Source organism: Triticum urartu, unplaced genomic scaffold (genome assembly GCF_056163025.1).
Source record: "Triticum urartu cultivar PI428250 unplaced genomic scaffold, HENAU_Tu73 scaffold2, whole genome shotgun sequence".
Taxonomy (NCBI): Eukaryota; Viridiplantae; Streptophyta; class Magnoliopsida; order Poales; family Poaceae; genus Triticum; species Triticum urartu.
In genome coordinates, this window is record NW_028260368.1 from 8,506,709 (window position 1) to 8,527,454 (window position 20,746).

At 44.1% G+C, this 20,746-nt stretch overlaps 1 pseudogene; it reads right to left on the minus strand.

Moving 5' to 3' along the window:
* Nucleotides 1-15,641: 15,641 nt before the first annotated feature.
* On the minus strand, nt 15,642-17,560 carry LOC147952714 (uncharacterized; annotated as a pseudogene).
* Nucleotides 17,561-20,746: the final 3,186 nt, after the last annotated feature.

Genomic DNA, 20,746 nt, shown 5'->3' on the forward strand with positions numbered 1-20,746 from the left:
GTCATTGCAGGGTGTGCTACGGACAGCTATTGTTCCTGGGCATTTCCTTTCTCTCGTCATCACGCCAACATACACAAGGCTTGCCTTCACAGGGCCCCACCTTGACTTGCCATCATGGCTACACTCTTTTCATCAAAGCAACTCTTCTTAAGAAGACCCCTTGGTCCCCACAACGAAGTTCCTCCATAGAGAACCCAACTGCACAGCACCATCGCAAAGGTTTCTTCGTAACTCGATTAGTCTCACTCAAGAGAACTCATCTACACGGAAGGTCTTTTAAGTGCCAGTTGTACCCGCACAGAAGTTCTGCGCCCTCAACTACACCAGGATGCCCCCTGCAGTAGCATCACAACTTTTCTCACCATGGACAGCTCGCCAGTCTTCTTGCATCAGCCACACCTAATTACAAATGACCTTGGCCTCTCCATGCTCGTCATTTACATTTAAACTGCACACCCCCTTGTTGAGGTCTTACTCCAAAGGTACGGCCTCTAGCACATGACCATTCCTCACTCAAGTCATCGACACCCTCGTCGATGTACGTGTTGAAAGAAGAAATTCCACTATCTCTCAAACGAAATGAGGTTTTTGAACTCCTATATAACAGAGTTTCATTGATGCCAAAGGGGGTTTTCCTCAAACGATTGGAACCAGAATAAAAAAAAAAAAGAATGAAAGAGTCAATCTATCTTAGTCAAGGCGCTCGCTCTGCCACAAAGGGAGGCACTGGCAAAATATAAATAGAAAAGAGATGTTTCCAATTAAACCATAGATGTCCACTTCATACTTATAGTATTCTATTTCGGCTTGCTTGGGTTCATTCAAGGCATCTTCATATCTATTAAAGAAATCAATCAGCTCCTAATTAGGTCCCCCAAGGCGAGCGAAGTGACGTTTTTATTTCTCTTCCTCCGGTCAGAAAAAAAAAGATTTATAGGACCGGATGCATAACAAGAAAAGACAGAATAGTAGTGGTGCCTGCGCGCAAACAATCTTAGAACTGAGCTCTTGTAAAGGTGGGCGTTCCTACGCTCAAAGCCCATATCTCAGATGCATGCCCATTGGAATAGCCCATCACCAGGATGAAATTATCCATTTAGCGCAGTTCCCCTTTCCTCTCTTCTTATATCAACTTCACATCCTAAACACCAAAAGGAAGGGAGAAGCGAACTCGACCTGGTGGTTTTTTATCATTTCATTGACCTTCGAACCGCTCTTGCCCTCCCCTTTCACTTTCTTTCTTAAATGTGTGACTGATACCAATCCCTATGTTGTACACTCTTCCACTAACTAGAGAGAACCATGCCTGAAGTAGAAAGAACCAATTACAAGTGTTCATAGTGGTCTAATAAAATCAACCCTGACCGTGAAGGTTCCTAGTGTTGATACCAGTTGTTGGAGATAATGGAAGGAAGCAACAAAACAGAGAGAGGATCAAGTGTAATCTTAACTACATCTCAGCTCTTATACAAAAGCTTATGTTACAATACATGGTACCAGTCCAATTTATAGAAAATAGCAAACCGACACAAAGTCATTATCGACTCAAGTAACAACTATTTCGATTTTGTTCACAGCTCATTCCTAGCTAAGACATAACGGCGGGTAGGCAAACAACTTGATTCAGGTCAATACAATACTCTTCTTCGAACTTGCAAGCTTGGGACACAAGCGTAAACTGAAAAAGAAGTAAGACCAGGTACACTGCTAAACATAAGTATAAAGAGGTGGAAGGCTGGCTGTGCTTGTGCTCACCTACAGGTCTGTCCCAGCATACAGTATCGAAAAAGACTGTCTCTTATTTTTGATTTGTCTGAATCAGCGTATATTAACTAATACTACTTTATCCAGTCAATAATGAATTGAAAGGTCGTCTTTAATTCAAAAGTGCATAAGCAAGCAAGGAACGGAAGGCATGCTAACTACACTACTAGAGTCAAGAAAAAAAACTACACTACAAACCAAACTACTTGAGTAAGAATCAAAGCTTATTGAAGATGCTAGAAAATCTATGAACCAAGTACCAGGTTAGTAATTCAATTGTGATATCTTCTGCAGCGTTTTCTCTCTGTTGCTATTCTCAGCACTTTTGAAAGTATCTATGCAAAGGAATTAGTATTAAGAATAGCTTGGTTTGGTGCAAATGTAATATAAAAAAGGCATTCCCCTATATGCTGTTAGATGTACTGCAAAAAGGTCAAGTTAAAGAAATATTAGGAAAATTGTTTCGGCTGTCTGTGCTATCATTTTTCTGGAAGCTTTTAAGCCTGTTGTCCAGATGCTGCTGCCTAAAAGTCGTTCTTGTAAATTGTTTTCTTGTGGTCTTGTTCTCTGTATTGTTTTTGGAAACAAAGTACTCTGTATTGTTCATGTGCTGAACTTCATAGTTGGAGGTAGCACAGCAGCAGCAGCTACTCTCACCAGGTGCCTTTCGCCAAGGATACCGTCAACCGATTAAACCTTTGCTAATGGTGGAATTGCCAAACCTTTGCCCATGCCGAAAAAGAAGCCAAGTCCGATTCAATAATTACCTTTCTTTTGTCTCTATCTTTGGACTGAATCAGAATCAGAAGAAAAGCAAGGCTATCCTTCGTTGCACACCTAATGGAAAGCACTGGCTAGATTTCCGATGAAGGAAGCCGTCTACTAACCGGAATACTACAGCAGAGGACAAAACTAGGGACTTCGAAAACGAGGATAGTTTGCCAGGTAGGGATACCGTTGTTCGAATTGAAAAAAGATACCTTTCCCCAGAGAGATAGGATTCGAAAACAAACCATTCATGAAACTCATGCAGGAGCATGCGGTGGTCACATTAATGGACATGCGCTAGCTAAGAGAACTTCTTAAGTTAGGGTACTATTGGCTGGCTTACTATGGGGAAGGGGAGAAGGCAAGCCGCGTATGGATTGATCCCTAATTCAGTTCTTTTTTCGTGGTTTTCTTTCCATCTCACAACTTCCATTTCTTGAGCCGACCTTGCCCGCTGGAGGTATGATTCCGATCTTTGAATCGAATTGGATTTTTTGTCTTAAAGTGAGGGCGATGAGTGGGGAAGGAAGCTGACGATTTTATTAGTGTGTAAGGTGGCCCCGAGAGCTGAACCAAAGCCGGCCGTTTCGAGACCAGGGAGCTTTAACAGTTTCTACTTAAACTATGTGTTCAGCTATGTGTTCAGATTATGCTATTTTATTAGTAGCTTTCGGTCTCGATTCGCCCTTACCTCGGAGGGATCAACTACTTCGCTTAGGCAAAAGATTGAAAAAGTCTGTATCTGTCTACATGTGCCTCCGTCTATGTTACCCCTTCCCCGGAAAGGAGATTATACGTTTAGTAAAAAAAACGAGAATAAAAAATCAAAAAGAAAGAAGAGAAAGAACTGGGAGTTGGCGCCTACATAACAGGTAGCTTGCTTACCAAGCCGTCCTGGCAAGCTCCTACAGTTCTCTTATTACTCTTGACTTGACTTATTAATAAGAAAACTACTCACTAACAAAATGAAAGACGATCTAGAATCTACCCAAGAAGATAGAGAGTCCCACATACGAGAAAAGGTCACAAATGGAGTTGAACCAAGTAACATTGCAAAGGCATAATGATAGTAGGGTCGGGATATCCCCGCCCTCCGAACCGGACGTGAGGGTCTCCCCTCATCCGGCTCTCCGCAGGGGAATCTCCACTCACTGCTTCCCCTAATATCCTCCCTTTACCACATCATGGGGGTTTACAGGAGATCCCAGAGACTCGCTCGGAAAGGCTGCTATACCAAACATTATTACTTAACTACAAAGAAAGAAAAGACTATAGTAGTCACTAGACTGACTATAGTAGTCCGTCCGGCTGCTCTTGCTTAAATCATTACTCTTCATTCTCCCGTGCTCTAGCAATTGCGCTCCCTAGACCACTACCATTTAGTTAGGTAGGGACAATCAATCCATAGTTACGGGAATAACGGAATGCATGGGGATAAAAAAAAATAGAAAAATGAAGATTTTCTATGAAATCCTTTCTTTCCATAGATGTATCTGGTCTGAGACGGTACAGTACTCTACGAGAGGAATGCAATGGGATGGATGGTAGAGGGCTGCCTGCGCCCAAAAGCGATGATTCACTTGTCCCCTTGTCTATAGGGACCTTGTGGCATACAACCGCCACGACTCCTGCGTTATAGCCGCCCCTCTTTCTCTTCTTTCTTTTGACTGCCTCGTGGACGGACGAAAGAAGGGAAGTTACAGAAGGGGGCAGTGAAGGCTCGCCAAGTAGACAGCAAGCCCCCACCCCGTCAGTCCTGTGTTGCCGTAGCGTGCCCTACTTCAATAAGGTATTACCTCGCCGATTTTAAAGGGGATGGGATTGGATTCATTCACTTGCATTCCTGCTAGCACTACAAAAAGCTCCGGTCTTAACGCCCCTACGGAAGCTGTGCAGCCTTTCCTCGGGTTCGTAGAGTCGGGTTTCCCGTTTACCCACAACGGAGGAGCCGCCCCCACCAACCAAAGCAGGTAGGCGGCCACGGTTCATAACGCACTCTTCGCACAACAGATCCACTTTGAAGTTGACTTATTCGCTCGGCCAATCGTCGGAATGTGTACGAGATACCATAAGGGCCCAATATCTCAATAGCACCCTTGTCTAAAGCTTCGAATGAGACTGAATATCCGAAACGCAGGAACGATCTGACTAGAAAGTCATTCAAAACTTGATCGAAGAACCAGCGTTTATTGAAGAAGCTATAGAGTCGATTACAAAAAGTACTAGTTTGAAAGGCTCGTTGGAATTGATCCGCTACGAGATTTACATTATACGCTAGAGAAGCACCTGAAGTACTAAACAGAATAGGTATTAGTTTTGTAATGGTTGGGGCAGCAAACTCGGATTCGGCAAGAATCTCATTTTTTGGTAGTACGAAGGGGGAATTGGCCCAAAAATTGGATAGGGGTAAAGACGCAGCCGGGTGCCGGCGGCTTATTCAAGTGCCCCCCGAACCGCGCGAAATGGTCGCCTATTACACGGCTCACAAACTCTGCCTGGGGTGGGGCTACCTATTATTCGTAGGCGGTACGTACGGCGCACGCAGGGCCTCGGTTTGCTGCGTGGACTGTCTATGCATTTCCTACAGAGTGTAATGGAACCCAGCTCAGCTCCGCCGAGCCAAAAGAAAAGAACAGAACAGCCGGAGGCGAAGAGTAGAGTATAGCCAAGGGGCTTTCGTCGTCCGTAAAGGACCTAACGGAAGACCGTGCTCCGAAGTGTGCACTTCGAGTTTTGTTTTAAGAACACTTGGCCTTACCCCTTCATTTTGAGCCATGTCTAGGTAGAATCGGCAAGATTGAACCGAGGCCCGCCCGGGCACCGCCGGGGGACAACCAGACCAACCAGTAGGCTTTCTTTCCGAAGTTTCCTCCCGGGGCCCTTAAATCATTGAATTCATAGGCATAGGGGCGTCCCAGGCAGTGGTTCATTCAATGAGAAAGAAAGACAGGAGGGCAGGATTCGTCGTGTCGGGCTAATTCATTCTGGGAAAAAAGGGGGAAGGGAGTCACCTGAGCTATGCGAAGGGAAGGAAGTCGTGGGCTGAGCCGGAGGTCACTTTTCCCGATCCATCCCGAAGGGTTTTTTCCCTCTCTCGCCCCATCATCGTACCCAGTCCTGCTATCGGCTCAGCCCTATCTATTCATCTCTTTTTTTTTACATGGAGATTTTTTGGATCTCTCTTGTTCATAGATCTTGAAAGCGGATCAATAGAAATTTCTCAAAGGATCTATCTATAGAAAGATCTAGATCTCTATCATCATCTATCTCTATATCTAGATATGGAAGAACCCTCGAAGCCTGTCCCCGACGACGATGCCCCCTGGGCGAAAGGAAAGGGGCCGCCATTCTCTTTCTTTCTTCAATCGTTCCGATCATTTCTCTCATTCCCTTTTGTTTGTTTTTTCGGGTTGGTTCGTTTCCTCCTCCTATCTACGCAATTCTCTGTCTTCGTTCGTGATCATCTTAGGCGAAAGGATAGGTATAAATTTTGTGGAGGGGCGGCTGTGAAAGGGCGATTCCCCCTTTTCCATTGAAGTAGGGAAGGGGGTGATTGATCTTTTTTTGAATCAGGCCTTACTGACCAAGTGGTGGTATAAGCTTCATTGCGGATGAAAAGAAGTCCTTGTGAGCGGAGCTACAAAAGGAAGTTCAAGCTCAAGAAATCCTCTCAATAGGGATTGGGCAAGCAAGCTGTTTGTTTATTTGATCTTACCCGGTTGTGAGACGGGACGTGAAGTCAACCAAGTACATGTGTGTTCATAGTGTCCCCGGCACCTTCCTCCTAGCTGAGTATGGATGCTGAAGTTAGCTGGAGTGTGGGGCGAGTGCGTGGTAGATGGAACTCCTATTTACCGCATTTCTTCTTGCACTTCCAACTTGAAGAGGAAGAAGCATCTCTCTTTGCATCTTCAATAGATAGGAAAAAGGATCTTGACCTGAAGCCTTCGACCAAAGAAAGGGAGACTTGGTGAAGTCAGAGGTGGTTTTCCTTCCCTAGATTCATGGAAGGACTTTTTGAAGTTTGAGTGAGGAAGGAAAGTAAGGAAAGCGGGAAAGGTCCGATACAAAGGAAAGGGTTGCGAGGCTTAACGATTTAGAATATAGCTGTTGAGGTGGCACCTGTTCCCCCGGGGCAGGGGTATATGCCCGTAGCTTTCTTCTGTCACTTCTTTCAGATCAATGAAGTGGAAAAGTAATAGAGTAAGGGACCCTTGTTTACAAAGAAAGCTGTCACTCCAAGAACTCGAAGTCAAGCATCTTCGGGAATATCCAGATTAGTCTTCAACTAGAGAAAGGATAGGAATCTCCTTTGCTGAGTTTTCTTCTCCAGCGGATGTAGCGGTAAAAGATTCTATTCTTTCCGCGGTCTAGTTACGTCTTTCCTCTCCCTATCTAAAGAGCTCTATTAACATAGACCCTCTCCTGACTCTCTATCATTTTAAGAAAGCAGCAAATCCTTCTCTCTATTCTACTATCCGATCTCGTCTGTTGAAAATCGATCTGAAATATGGTCATATCTTCGTTATCCCAATAGTAAACCTTCTTACTTCTCTTCGCATCTCGAAAGACGCAAAAGATCTGTTATTAGCTTATTTATAAGCTGTCGAAGGTCCTTAAAAGCCTTGATTTTTGGCTTACGGCTTACTTGCCTTTTTCCTTAAAGCCTATATAGACAGACATAGACTGAGGGCATTCTGGGCATCCATGCTCCTGGCAATGGCAAGATCCGAGATGTCAGTTGCTTGTCTTCAAGCCTCAACCTTATTCTGACTCCTACTAGGGCAATCAGGTTTAAGTTAAGCCCGAACAGCTTAGTTTTCCACTTCTCTTCCGACACAAGCTTCTTTGCCAAGCCTTCCCCATCAACTGGAAATCCAGTAAGAAAGGCAAGGGGCGCAACGGCAAGGCAATCTCAAATCATAATGGGAGTTTTAGGTTTATTTAGATAGATTCGCCTTTGGGGTTGTTACAGAATCGGTTCTTCAAGAAGGAGCTCTTAGTACGGTGGATGCATGCATCGAATGCAAGCTGTAAGGAAGAATAATTCTCTTAGCAGACAAGAATGAAATTCAATTAGTCCCACACTTCCCGCAGGAATCGAAGAGTACGCAAGCACATTCATTTAATGGGAAAGCTTTCCTTGGCTAGGCCCCTATGAAGAAAGATGCCAATTCCCAAAAGCAGTAACAATAGCAATAGCAGTAGGAGTAGCATTAGGAATTAAGACCGTCAGGCCTCATTCATCAAAGTAGCAGTCCTTAGGGGCTGAAAAAGAGCCCAGATTCCCCGCAACAAGCTTGGAAAGGAAGAAGACACGAAGGGAGGAGTTCCGCTTAGCCTTTGCTCCTCTTTGATAGAAGTAGCTCTTTTGTTTGCCAGAATGGCTTGTTAGCAAGAAAATGCCTTCTTAGGAAGTGAAGAAGAATACGCCTGCTTGAGAATGCCCTCTTGTTGTTCTCGAAAGATGGAGGGGGGCAGATTTCACTAAGGAAAGGAACTGAACTAATGGACGAGGAGGAAGAGAATATAGAAAAATTGCCGACATTCAAGCATACTATAGATGTTCCAGAACTGCTAAAGGGAAGTTCTAGTAGAAAGGACAACTAAGCGAAAGGCCTTCTTAGAAAGGCGGAGTGACAGGTAATGCCCTATTTCCTAACAGTGAAATCTAAGATCAGACAAGAAAGAAGCTAAAGGCTAGGCAAAGAAGACGAGGGAGAAATCGTAGGTGAAAACGTTGGGTTACCAACTCGGGTGGGTTCTCACACCAAAGTTCCTTTGTTTCGGGCAAGCCCAATTACAAACAAAAGAGAAGGTCGGTCCCGTACTCAAACCAAATCAGAAGGGCGGTACTCACTCGGATGGAAGAATCCCAGGTCGGTCCCATACCCGAACAAAGGCTAGACCGAAGGTCCCGTCCCACGGGTTAGGTGCTTAGCTGAAGGTGGAAGGCGAAGCCAAGGCAAGAGCAAGGGTTGAAAGACAATATAGAAGAATTCCATCTCCCCTATTTGTTCCATTCTCAATGGTTGGTCAAGTTGAGATGAACTACGGGAATCTATATATGGACTTCAAGGTCAATCAACCCATGCAAGGAAACTCGACGGAATTTGTTTTTTTATGGATTCAAGCAAAGAATGAGAAGTATGGCTTGGCTAGGGAAGCAGTAGTAGTGGCAGAGGTCGAGCTTTGAGATGAGAAGAGGGCTGAGTCGTCTAGCTTTTATTCCAAAATCACGTATCACCGATCAGCCTATTCGAGAGGAGCTGCTTGCCTTGCCCACTTCAATAAGGAAGACTCCATCCATCTAACCCATATCCATTGGAACCAGAAGCGAGTGGTAAAGTCACCCTTTGGCTAAAAAAACGATTTGTATGCGTGGCGCAACACACACCTCTGCAAAAGAAGAGAAAGAACGGAAAGAAGCAGGCCCACAAGACGACAAGTGGATTGAATATCCTTTGCTTTCGTCACCGGTGCTATTGAATCCGCATTTAGAAGAAAGAGCTCCGGGACTGAATTGCTTTGAGTGGGGCTTGCCCATTAATTAGATCACCTGAGTAAGCCAAGAAAGACGAAAGCGATGGATGTATGTGACAAAGAGAACTTATGAACATGAAAGCCAGCCTGTTCCCTAAATATTTTAGGAAGCGAAGAAGACAGAAAAAAGTTCGGTAATCTTCTCCCTTTGGTAGGCATTTACCCAAGGCACTGATATTATGAGTCTCTCGATTATACGTGAAATAGGGAGTTCAAGGTCTTATTCGTCTTTCTTGGCCTATGTGAATATGAGCCAATTCCGGAAAGTGAATAATTCACTATTGAAAGTGCAAGTCGACGTTCCTGATATGAAAGTGAAAGTGGAGTGAAATCTGGATATGAAGGTTCAAGTCCAGTTCCAATCTGGATATAAAAGTGCTGTTCAATCGTCGAAAGTGATCTCTCTTTTGTTGTTCTCTTTTAGTCCGCTTTTCTTTTTTCTTTCTTTGGAGTCGGGTTCTTAAGACAGGACTGGAAATCGGGTTTTCTGAATATCTCTCTTCCGGAGAAGTCAGTTTGTTCGAGATCGAAAGAGTGCCCTCGAGAGACTAGACTGATAGTAACAGTAGTGCGCCTTCAGTTGAGGAGAACTGTTCACAAGCAGTGGTTATGAGCTCTTTCTTGTGGAGGTTCAGAATAGGTAATTCCTTCACTTCAGTTGCACTAGTGGATTGAATAACCTTTTCTTTAGTTCTAACAAAGTGCATGTGTTGTTGGTTAATAAAAACACGAGTTTCGATAGGCTGGAGGAAAGATACTATAAGTAGGACAAAGAAAGACCCTATAAGAGACCGGAACTCAATACGATTCAACCAATCAAAATTGCTTTGCTAAAGATACCCGTTCCGCTGTTCCTTTACCGGCAACAACTATTGAATAACAACCTTCGCTTTGCTTTCGCATCGGATCTCGGCATTAGCAAATCTAAAAATAGAGTAGATCCCGGGGCGTACCTAATGGTTTCATTGATTTGAATGGATTGATCCGTTGTACCGTTGTAGGAATCCTCATCCGATGTACGAATCCCGTGGAGGAAGTGGGGAAACAAATCCAATTATTTGATTTTGATAGGAGCAGTGCCGGTATTGAGGGTTTCTCTATCTCTTCACTCATGAAGTTAATACAAGTGAGGATTGATTTCAGTTATTCATATAAGAAATAAGAGGAATAAATAATCTCGGGGAAGACAGGCTTTCTCGCTCTCGGCACATCTTCGCTAGGGATTCTTCTCTACCTTCTTGCGTTGAGATGCCATCAACTCTTTCCTGGGGAATCAGGTCAATACAATACTCTTGGAAAAGCAAGCTATAGCAGATCCTTGAGTATAGAGAAAAAGGAATGGAGTTTCATTAGCTCTCTGCGCACATCCAGTATAATACCTTTGCGAGCCCCTACGGAAAGGGGTGCCGTGTTCTCTTTACAATGGGGGTGATCCTGGTTTCCAAAAGCTGCTGGTTGGTTGTATCTTTTTCTATTGGCAATCCCCAATCCGTTGCTTGTTCGTTACGAACAAAAGAAGCCGATACCAGTTCTGGTGTTTATCCAGCGGAGGCTCGTATCTCTTCCATGTGAGACCAGCGACCTCAGATCATCCCGGACTTATGTGCTGGAATAGCTTCGTTATGAGTTGAAGCAGCCTCAGCTACTATTCCTACTAAGGAGGAGTCGCCTTTTTCCCTCCCTTTTGCAATCCCATGTTGATGTAAGGAAGCTGCTTTAGAGTATTGGCAAAAAAAAACATTACATGCAGGTCCAGATCTCCTTGCGTTCGTTGGTGGTTGACTACCGGGAAAGGGCAGAATAGCAACAGTGAGGAAGCATACCACCCAAAGCAAGACGTGAAAACCTTCTTCGTATCCAAAAGCCCCTTTTAGTCTGTCTGGCCTTAGTATTTATGATACATAATCGCATCTTCTCCCCCTTTCTCGTATCTCCACGGAAGTAAGTACTGGTATGATCGGAACTAGTATTTAGATATATGTGACCCTCTAGCGGTTTGACTCCGTTGATGGTATACGGAACTTCCTTCCTGCGAAAGGTCGAGTTCGTAAATCAAGCTTGTAGAAAAAGCGAGTACCGGTATTTGATGGTGATGGTGAGGATGACTAACCTCGCTCTTGCAACCATGAATATTTTCTAGATACTACGGGCATATACCTTCTTCCGAAGGGTCCCCGTCCTATCTTTTTCGCCTTCCGCTCTGGAATCGACTATTGGTGGGTTGTAACGTGAACCTATGGATCTCAATGAACAGCTTCGATACCACAAAAGGATGGGCAAGAAAGACAGCAGGTGTTGAGCCAAAGCCCTAGTTCATACACAATCATAATGTTGGTCAACCATCCGAACCGGGATTCCTGTTATTCATACGAAGGAACAAAGAAAAGAAGAAGTATGGGATAAATGGTTTTTGAGTTGGGCATGATGAAAGCGGGTACAATGGCATTACTTAGAAGCTATTATGTCCTGTCTTGGCTTTAGCAATAAGCTTGTGCGACTGATGACTCCCTCCATCCCTGGCATCGCCAAGACTAATGGATAAGGTTTTGTCGCATCTTAATCGAACCGCATGCGGAGCTCAGCTCCTAAGAAAATAATAAGAAATATCTAGTTTTGTTTCATAAGTGGCGAGCCAAGGAATAAGAATACCGCCCCCTGATCTGTATTTCAAAAGCGGATTCAGCGCTGCAAGAAATAGAATTATGCATAGATTGACTTGTAAAGAAAGACGAACCGAACAGTGCTAAGCAAAGAAAAACTCTCTTATTTCTATGCTCGATTCAATCTCTACTCATCTGCTTTTAGTTCTACTTTCTGTATACGAAGTCCGAGCTTTTTCGAGCTGCTCAGTTCTCGCTATGTCATTTCTTGGTTTTTTAGTGCATTCACTCAATTCTCTGTGAAGTCCATGGACATGTTGTGGTTCATTGCAGAGAACAGCCATCACATGGATCAAGCTATAAGGAATCACCCGCGAGCGAGGGCAAGTCTCAATTACGGTAGGAATGGAATACACCAATCATAACTCTGGTCTGGTCCCTAGTTCCCTAAGTAGTTAGTGAAAACTTCCAGCTGGACTGACCTGGATTTAGAGCTTAATGCTCCTATCTTTGAACTAGAATCTTAGCGCTTATTTCATGAAGATAGCTACTTTAATTGATACAAGAATGCCTACTTTGGACCAATAGGATCTACTCCTACTTGAATGCCAATCCAATCTCTTTCCCAATAAGAATTTCCTAATCCCTAAATCCAAGCAAGGCATGATTGTTAGTCAGGATAACCAGCTTACGTACCGCATTAAGAAGTACCGACTATGCTTTTTCCGCTTCTTGGTCAATAGGACCTACTTCTCTGGTAAAGTAACCTTCAAGACGGGGTTTGGAAACTTAGGCATACAGCATAAAAAAGTTCAGAAACCTCCGTCTTTTGGTCCTATTTTATTCGATTCAATGTGGGAATGACTAAGACAAGTTAGGCGAAACAGATATGCATGCACCATAGAGGTTTATCCACCATAGGTTTGTACACAAGAATAGTAGTCACAGCGAGGGATACAAGCTTCTCATAGAGCCAAATTGAAATGGCAAGATAGAAATCTGCCGTTGGTGGAGATGGAAAGCTTTGTATATTCTACGCTCGCTTAGAGATGAATCATACTTGATCACTTGATTGACCCACTTGGTGCCATAGGGTTGCCTACTTTTGCGCTAAGGGATCTACCGCGGGCTGTGCCTAGCGGATCCCATACAGATCTATAACCTAGTCATTACTCAAAAGGTTTCTCGCTTGAATAGGCTGTAATAGATCCTTCGATAAGAAGAGGCCTAGCTGGCTTTATGGATCCTTCCTCGCAGAGATGAGAATGGAATCCAATAGAATCGAACATAGTCAAGTCAGCTCGAGGCAGAGGTATCCATCCTTAGGCCTGGACTCACGAGACCAGGTTGGGTGCGGAAAAGGTGATGAGAAGTGTTTGCATAGAATTTATGGGTGTTGGCTATTCCTTTCCTTGGCCATGGCCAGTAGAAAGAATGGAAACCTTGGCCAGTAGATGGAAAGGGTACGGGAATGGGGATAGGGAAAGTGTACCGTTTCTTGTTTTGGTATGGGTGCGTGCAACACTGGATTATTGATCGAGGCTCGTAAAAGAAAGACTTGGGTTTGATAGATCTCCTAGACTAGAATCACTCCTTCCGGCATGCAAGACTTGAGTCGCCATCTCCATATCGGGGTCTGGGAAGCTCGTCTGTCTGTTTGGGGATTTCGATTTCCAATCTTAGGCTGTATGAAACAGAAGAATGAGAGAACTAGTTTCAAAGGATAGCGATAGCATTCCCGGAAAGTGAGCTTGACCCACGGATTCCAGAATGATGCAACAAGAAATGGTAGCTTTCTGTGTTCCTAGGTGGATGGGTAAAGGCATTCCTAAGATGAAGATGCGGATGAAGATGGGGCTGGGCTATTGGTAACACCATTCCAGGCTCTCCAATTCGAATAGATCAATGGCTTGGTCTAAGCTTCCCTTGGTTCTTCCGTTTCGAGAGGAGGGGTATCAGATTGTGCATAGGTTGGTGGGTCAGGCTCGGTGTGAATACCTTTTGTGAGTGACTCACCCATTCCTGCTTGATCTGTCTCCTGCTCCAGCCCCTGCTCCTGCTAGAAGGGCTTACGACGAATAGATTGTTGGAATGGCTTTAAGTGAAAGGGAATCCGGCAGCTTATATAGCGCTAGTGAGAGGCCTCCTAGTCTATTTCGATGGACGTCTCCTAATCCTTCTTTTTCTATGGGTTCAGGAATGCCATGCCAATAACAGATAGAGCAGCTAATGGTCAAGCCAGAGGCAGCAGGTCTCATTCCAGACTCCACTCAGAATACCCGGCTCTTTTTCTAGACTCCACTAGGAAGACCTTGCTCTTTCACAGATACGGGGATCAGACATGGCTATCGCTTCGACAGCTTCTCCGGATGAAAAGACGCCGCCCAATGGATGGAGTTGGAGGGACACGGAATCCTGGATATCTTGCCTTGGTTCCGACTCTAAACCGTTCTAAACAGATTCTTTCTGCATACTGATGTTGGCAGTTATGCCTAGGTGATAGATGTATGTTGCTGGATTGGAAAGCTATACGATCCCTTTTATTCAATTATGACAGCTGAGAGGAATTTGGGATGGCCCCGCTAGAGTTTCCAAAATGAATCGAATTGAACCCTATTGTTTTTTCACTCTAAATTCCATAGTATCAATACAATAACCTTTGAGAAATTGTGAGAACGGGAAGATGCAATCATTTAGATGGTGAAAATAGCCGAGAGTTGAGCAACCCCTAAAAGCACTCACAATGAATGGTACCAGCGGATACCAACCAGATAGAAACATGCTGAGAAATCTCTGTTATAGCTGAAACTAATATACCAATCCTATCCGTGACCCTTTCCACATTCTTTTCTTAGTCACCTAACCTATGACTGCTTTTTCTTTTAAGCTTTAATAACCTTAACATTCGAATCTGCATCTGCTATTTCAGTTCTGTCTAAAGATACTATTCTTTGATCACTTGAAACATAGTAGAAAGCATCTAAAACAGATATTATTGTGGATTCCCTCTCCTTGTGGGCTGGACTCCTTTTTACATGGACAGACAGGAAAGTGGAATCTGAGGAATTAGCTGGAACAGACTCACCTTAGCTTTGAACGACTATATCCCCTCTTCTATCTACATATGGATATATATGGTCTTTAATAAAGGAAGATGATTTTAGCCGAGGACTAACACAGCTTCCATTTTGCAGCACATCTCTCAGTGGGAATAGCATCATCCATGACTTCAGGCACAGCTAGCTACGGGTAAGCACAAAAGGTAATGACGAGAGGGCCGTCCTATGTACCCTGAAAGAGAAACTATGTGATAGAAGCCCGCTTTCCCTCTCTTCTATCCCACCTAACCACTTCGGGTATCAGTGGCCTCGTGATCTCCATGAACAGAGATCACTACACAAAAACAACTATATGAAAAACTTGCTTGCTTCTTCGAATCTCGAAATAACAGAACATATAGAAAGTGTTTTTGTGATGAGACCATTCTCTTCGGGGAACCTATAGAAAGATTATCAGACGGCTTTCATGATATTATGCTTCCTTGCCCGTGTGGAACATGTGTGAGCATTATGTTTTTCCAACAAGTGATCCGACTGGAAGAAGTGTTATATGAGGACTTCGAGATCAAATAGAGAATCTGTCTCTCCATTCCTCGTGAGCCACTTATTTCTCCGAAATCAGAGATCAGAGTGATTTTCCTCCTTTTTCCCAAATAGTCGACGGTCTTACACCATTGGGATACTTCGGATAAACTGGAGTACATATATGAGAGACCGGTGCTAAAACCTTTTCTCGAGATATCTTCCAGATTCTTAGGGTCCTTGCTCCGGATCTCGCCCCCCCCGGTGCGAAAGCAGTTGGTTCCGTAGTTTGAGAATTCTACTAATTCCAAGTATTCCATTATTATTATTAAATAAGAGAATATAAAAAGTAAAGAGGAGAAGACATAACCAGAAGAATTGTGAGAAATAAGTTAATTTATCAAGTTGAGGCATTTCGATTTGGATTTCAAATAAGAAAGAAAAAAAAGGATTTTGTGAAATTTAGGAGTCGTTCGAAAGCATCAAGAGGGAAGAACTCAGATAGAAAGGCAGGCGAAGTTGGCGGCCAACCTAATCCCCCTCCCAGTTGTACCCTTGTGCATCCCCTTCGTAAACGATTTCCACTGGATCTGGAGATTCCCCGGGTCCCCCCCGAATCGTCATCTTCGGACCCTGAATCATCATCCCACCTTTTACGCTTCCTCGAAGAAGACGGGCCTGCCTCGTTCGCCCCATCATTTGCTTTTGTGCTTTCAGGGGATCCCGTGGAATGAGCCTCCTGCTCTTCCGCAGGCGCATCGGGGTCGGGAGAATCTGGTTCACCGAGCTCGGCGCGGCGAAACCGCTTCGCCAGATTGGTGGCTGTTGCGACGAATTCGCTTCCATCTCCGGCTTCCGTATAATCAGAGAAGATTTGTTGAAGAGTATCTCCTCCCTCACTATTCCACAATATAAGACTTTCAGTGAACGATCGCGCAGACTCACCCTCCTCTAAAGGAAGAGGAGTGCCTACTTCGTTAAATATTCTTTCAACCTTGGAAGTCAACTCCGAAATCATGGCTTCGGGATGGGCGGCGTGCGCCATTTCCTGCTGGAGGTCTGGTAGTCCGCCAACGGGAGGTTGGTCTATGGGAAAGTCACCCTCGTTAGGAGCATTGGTCATGACGAGAACATTGAGATCCGCGACATTCTCATTCCCAAGATGAAAGGCTATTCCTTGAACTCCGAATAAGACAACTAATGCCATTATTAGTACTGGCAACGCAAGACCAAACGATGGTATAGCAATGAACAAAAGAATGACACTTGGAAATAATGAACGAAGAATCATTGGAATTTCCCATCTTTTTCAGCTCTGCTCCCTAAAAAAAGGGGGACTTTCTAAAGTGACTGGGTTTTTTACCCAAGAACCTGCTATTAAAGAGAAAGAGACAGACTAACAAGAAACAGCCTTTACTTATTCCTACCTGGGACTGAACACCTACACAATAGAGATTTGAAGAAGTAACAACATTGTTCTTTTTAAGTACAGTAAGATTTCGACAAAAAGAATGGGGGTCTTCCCCTCGCTTTGAGGGTCGCTTGAATTTGAGTTCGTTTGCTGGTCAGGATCGCCTCGAAAGCCGTTTGCGGGCGCATACGTTTTCTCGCTTCATTGTTATACGATTTTATTCAAACGAGATCCCTACCTACGACATAATTAGCGGGTCAGCCTGCCTTTAGCCTTGGAAGAACTATTTGGTTGGTACTTGATAATTTCTATCTGTGGCTACTCCGCGAGCCCTTGCAAAATGGGACTTCCCTAGCTATCAGTCTAAGAATGCTTCAACGAGAAAACAAGCTGTCACATGACATCGTCTACCAACTGAGCTATTTTCATCGCCATTGAAGCAAGTTTAACGCAAGCTCTACTCCGGAAAGACATGAACTCGGTTCCCGTACTGGTCACATGCAATTAGAGCCTATCATCCGCAGATATGGGGCGTATGTCTTTACTATACGCATATTTTTATTCATCCGTGATAAATGAGTGCTTCTCAATCGTTCCAGTCCCATCCTTGCGTCTCTCTCCCGGTCATGCCGTCTTCTTCGAATCCTCCTTTACGATGGTGGTATTTTAGATAGCCTGAAAGGCCCCGTCAGCGATAGAAGCTATGGGTTTTTTACTTGCGGTAGACTGTACCTTTTTTATTTATTTCTTACCAAGACTCTCTTCTACGGAATTCCTGGCGTAAACCCCCGGAGGGCGTGCCCCGCAGGGCGTTTGTTCAACATAACAAGAGCAGAGCTTCAAATCAGCTCATTTTCTTTCTCATGTAAAAATGGGTACTCCGCTGCTTTGTTTTTTCCCTGAGGATACCAACTTAACCGATGGAATGGAATGCATTCATCATCGGTATGGATTTGATACCAACTCCCTATCGTTCTTTCGTCTATTATGAGATTAAGACATTAACATGCGCCAGTAACATTAAGCATGATCGTATCCGGAGGAGCTAGATTGTAAAAAGATAAGGAAACCTTAGATGCTTCATGATTTTCTCTTTGGCTCGATTGCTTTATATTTGTCTTATTTTAGGAAGGCCTAAGAATGGAAGAGAATGAGAGATATTCATGTTATCGCGAGCCGCAGGAGACGACTAGTCATGTACAACCATTTCGATCGCTTTAGCGTGCTGTCTTCTTGTCTCTACTCGAGATCTATTCTATAATTTGACATGTGTGGCATGGGGGCCGGCGGTATTGTGTGTTGTTGAAACACTGGTAGCGAAAACTAGAGTGGAATGCTTGACGAAGACACTGGGGTTCCATGACGGCTACGCTGTAGACAGTGAGGGACGAAAGCTAGGGGATTTCCCAAAGTGGTCATACTCTCTTACTGAGTTATCAAACCTGCCTGCACCAGCCAACCTACCGCGACACTTGGTCGGTACGTGCTGTTTATCTCCACGCTATCTGTGACAGTTAGCACGCTCCTTTATTACAATCTGTGTATTATTCAACTTAATTAGATAAAGGCCTCTCATTATTTGTTTAAATCTTTGCTACTTACAGATGTGATTGGTGTCGGGAATCCTACCCAAACTTGGAAAAGAACTATTCTATTTGGCACTTGAGAAACCGATATAGGATTTAGGTCGTCCCGACCAGTAACAAAAGGGAAATTGGGCCCATTCACAAGAAATGAGAATTCTCGTTCGTATAGTATAAAAGAAGGAGGTCGGCACCGTGCTTTGGACAAATTGACTTTCTTCGCCATTCTCCTTTTTCATCTATATACACAATTCTACTTGATTTGCCCTTGAATAGTAAGCCCCGGAATTACTAAATTGTATGGTTGTTTTCCGCGTGGTGAGCAGGATCCAACCCATCGAGCGGTGGCCCTATCCAACGGTTGGTTCTTGTTATAATGGTTGGGGAGACCTTTGATTGTGAATACCAAGTGGAACAAGCGAGTAAAGAGGGAAGGCAGTCTAAGTTTCCAATCCAGTGTCCTAAGCGCCCTGCTTTCGTCTTGATTTATTGCATAGGTAGTGTGCAGCTGCTGCCCGTTTCAAACTTGTACTCCTCTGGTAGTGTAGTAAAGCCCATTAGAAGTGAGATTCGTTGATTCTATCAATAATCTTAAACTTAAACCTCGTGAAGCCCTACCCTAGGTAAAGGGCTTCTGCTACCAGACGGATTGAGTGAGGAAACGTATGCACGGCTTCACTATTTAGTAAGGGCAGCGGCTTTAGAGTAGGAAAGGGTGTGGCCATAGTTTCCTGCACACCGAAGCTATTAGTGACCCGCTTTGGAGACTCATCCCAGGGAAAAGGTAGGAGCGCCAAAAGCATCTGTTGGTGGGTAATCAGCGGAGCAGCTTCTTTACACGCCGAAGTAGATATGTATGGTCAGGGGAAACCGACAAAGGAACCATAAGCTAGAATACTGGTATCAAGAGATGACAGGTACAACCCCATCTTCTATTCTGAAAGGAAAAAAGAAGAGGTGCACACGGCTAACTAATCTAAATAATGAGTGAGAAAAGACCTTCCTTCGTGGGCATTGACCGCTAAAGATGCCACTGCTTCTCAATCCGAGACAACAACTAACGCTTCTTTTGGTGTTACTACCCCCAAACCCCAATCATTCTGTTCGCTCATACCACGTCTCAATAATCACTCCAATCTGACACCTGCGCCATGTTTCTCGATCAAAAATGAATGAACTTCTGGTTCAGAAACCAATCGTGTGGATACGTGGACACAATGGGATTATTCCTGCGAGTAAGAAGCGTTCACAATCGGGTAATTCGTACCTCCAGCTGTCTTTAAATAAATATCTCGCCTAGCAGGAACCTAAATCCCAACTAGATTAGATGGAAATGCGTATCATGTGAGGAATCAATCCTACACTCCTTTCTGGTTATTTGAAAGTCGTGCTAGCATTCTTTTTTATAAACAGGAATGGAAACAGAGCTTTAGCCTTACTTAGCTTTCTAAAGAGAAACAACTTATCTCCTTTCCTTTTTACAGGTGTACAGGACCCGAAGGGAGAAATAGACCCGCACCGGACGAGTTAAGCGCTAAGGCGTTTTCTCGCTGGTTAGCGCATCCGTGTACCATGGACCCCATAACCCATTGTATGCCCTAAAGCCCTGAACCCCACTTTCTCCGCCTTTCGAAGGTCATACCACTAGTGTAGTACTGAAACGAGGATTGCGCCTAGCGTAGGACACCTAACTTGACTCAGCATCCCTTGCTAAAAACAAACAAGGTGGGTTTGTTGAAACAATGGGTACTTCCGGAATCGAAGCCAAACAAAGGGCGAAGCCTAGGACTTGAAAGAAAACGGAAGCAGTGATACGAAAACCAAAATAAGAAAGAATTAGACGAATAGGACTATCTTATTAACAGTGTTTTTCAACACACCCTCATCAGATCATTTACGCGGGTCTGACACAGGCAGTGAAGAAGAGGGCGCTGGTAAGCTACTCCTATAACTTGATTTCGAAAGACTTTCTCGCCTGAACAATTATAATAGCGAACTTCACCGAACCAACCCTTCTTTTTCGCCAGGTCTTGTCTAGTTACTTTCCAAAGAAAAGAGGATGCCCACTTTAAAAAGGGAAAAGGCAAGGCTTGATCTTATCCACCAGCCTCAGCAGCCCCTTTTCCTCTAATCCAGTACTAAGCGCTATCGAATTGACATAGATAAACATGGAGAGAGAAATCAAGTCCCGGCAGTCCAGTCTTTTCTTCTACCAGCTCTAGTGCTAGCTTTCTCCGATCTCTCTGTAGACAGCATTAAATAGGGGTAGGTACCATATTCATAATACTAGAAGGTGATCCCTGCTTAGAGACATGACTGCGAGCTGTTTGTTACCTGATTGTCACCGAGCTTGATGCTGCTGGTCTTCCACCTCACCCATAATGTTGAGGAAACTTGACCTAAGCGGAAATGGATTGCGAAACCATTGATTCTTTCAAAACCGGTGTTTCTTACTCTAAAAAATAAATGATAGGGTTTAGGTCGCTCTTACTTTCT